The sequence below is a fragment of the Pinus tabuliformis genome, chromosome 2_1, assembly GCF_031772625.1.
Source record: "Pinus tabuliformis cultivar Carrire ecotype Pingquan chromosome 2_1, CPIR1, whole genome shotgun sequence".
NCBI classification, from domain to species: Eukaryota; Viridiplantae; Streptophyta; class Pinopsida; order Pinales; family Pinaceae; genus Pinus; species Pinus tabuliformis.
The window spans coordinates 410,737,742-410,740,015 of record NC_142299.1 but is presented as its reverse complement, the minus strand read 5'-3'; the positions used below and the strand labels follow the sequence as shown (position 1 = coordinate 410,740,015).

Genomic DNA, 2,274 nt, shown 5'->3' with positions numbered 1-2,274 from the left:
CAAAAAATAATTGAGCAGGTACCCTAATAAGGGGGGCACCTCAATTTGTATGCCAAACTGTTTGGCAGCGTAGTGGAAGTGATCGTGAGCGGAGGATGGAGCTCATAAAAGAGTTGGTCCACATATGTGGAGTAGATAGGCTTCCTCTCAAACTTATGTTCACTGTATCAATGTTGTGGTCGGCACCGCGTGCCACTCTATTCCCTGTACCGCGTTCAGCCGCTAGGTTTTCAAAAGCGAACTGAATCCTCACGTGAACGATTTAAAAGCGAGTAAAATCCGAGTAATGGACAGATGCTGTTAGAGCACGAACTCGGAATATATAATCAGTGGCATGGCTACCCTAATTTCACACTTCATTGCAATCCCCCAAAGAGATTCCCTATTTGTCAATCCTTTCAACAGCATATGGAACTCCTTGGGTCTTTGAAACAGGCTACCTCATCTTCCCTACCCGCCATAATACACAACTCCACTACAGGCCTCAAGAATATATCAAACTGCACTTCTAGAGCTTCTTCATCCACTCTAAATCTGGTGAAGAACCCTTCACAAAGGAGATTGGTTTGGTCTAAACGACTGGAAATCACATCCCTAATTGACAGGGGCTTAGGAGCCACATTCATAGGTTCCAGTCCTAGAAGTCCTAACAGGAACAGAATATTAGACTCCACGCTTTCAAATCAGAGGAAATCCAACGACATACGCAATTCTTGGAACTGTGATGATTGGATGAGCAAGCTGCGGAGACCCTATCCTTCTCCTAAGCAGAGTCTGGCGGGTAAATGGAGGGAATATCATGGTGCCAACGAGTGGAGAGAACTTCTGGATCCCCTTGATGAAAACCTAAGAAGAGAGATTGTGAAGTATGGAGAATTTGCGCAGGCAACTTATGATGCCTTTAACTCTGATCCCCAATCGAGCTCTTATGGTGGCTGCTGCATCCCATGTGGTGAAGTTAATTCATTTCTTGAAAGAGTAGGGTTGAGGAACACTGGTTACAGGGTGACCAAGTATCTCCATGCAACTCCCAATGTCCATGTTCCCAACTGGCTTTCGAAACTATCGAATGAAAGCCTAAAATGTGAGAAGTCTAACTGGATGGGATTTGTTGCTGTGAGTGATAACTTGGAAGAGATCAAAAGATTAGGTCGAAGAGATATAGTTATTGCATGGAGAGGCACCATGACTCCGCTTGAATGGGCTGAAAATCTCAAGACAGATTTAATACCAATTAAACTCTCTGATAATATTCATCACTCTGATCTCAACCCGAAGGTGGAAAATGGATTTTTAAGTCTGTATACTTCTTCTAAGGGCAATAGCCATAGTGACATTCATAATAATAGCATGAAGAGCGCATCTGAACAGGTTCTGGAAGAGGTGGAGAGACTGTTAGAATTATACGAGGGCGAGGAGTTGAGTATTACCATTACAGGGCACAGTCTAGGAGCAGCTTTGGCGCTCTTAAGTGCATATCAGATTGGAGAAAACTTGGCATCAACCTCAAATAGTACACCAGTAGCAGTGTTCTCTTTTGGGGGACCAAGAGTTGGAAACCCTGATTTCAAACAGAGGCTTGAGCAGATCGGCGTGAAAACGTTGAGAATTGTCAATACCCATGATTGGATCCCTCAAATGCCAGGGATTTTTATGAATGAATGGCTACATAAGAAGTGCCGTGAAATATTAAATTCAACAGCATTGGTCGAAGCAATGGAGAGGATGTCATTTACTCATGTGGGGGCTGAGCTGAGAATCAATCACTTGGATTCTCCATATCTGAAAGAGAATGCTGGTGTGAGTTGCTGTCACAATCTGGAAGCCCATCTGCACCTGGTCGATGGCTTTCAAAGCTCTGGAGTTCCATTTCGACCCAACGCAAAGCGGGATTATTCTCTTGTTAATAAAACCTGTAATTTACTGAAAGATGAACTTAGGGTGCCTGCTAATTGGCACAATTTGTCAGCCCATTATGATACCGATTTCAGTCCCAATTTCAATCATCACCCTATGTTATCTCCGCTTTAAGTGCCTTCTGTGTAAGAAGAGGCTTGGTGACTTGTACAGCAACCGCCTAAATATAATATGAATTGTGAATTTCGGGTGCGAATGGTGGCCCCCTTTTTAATATTTACCTCTGAAAGTGAGTCTGCAACAGCAACCTTCGAAATATGATATGAATTGTGGCTTTCGAGTGGGAATGGTGGACCTCTTTAATCTTTACCTCCGAAGTAAACTCACTGATCTATCCAGCCATCCGAGACTATATGA

At 43.4% G+C, this 2,274-nt stretch overlaps 1 pseudogene; it reads left to right on the top strand.

The window, feature by feature from the left end:
• Window positions 1–408: 408 nt before the first annotated feature.
• LOC149200658 (phospholipase A(1) DAD1, chloroplastic pseudogene) lies at window positions 409–2,031 on the top strand (annotated as a pseudogene).
• Window positions 2,032–2,274: the final 243 nt, after the last annotated feature.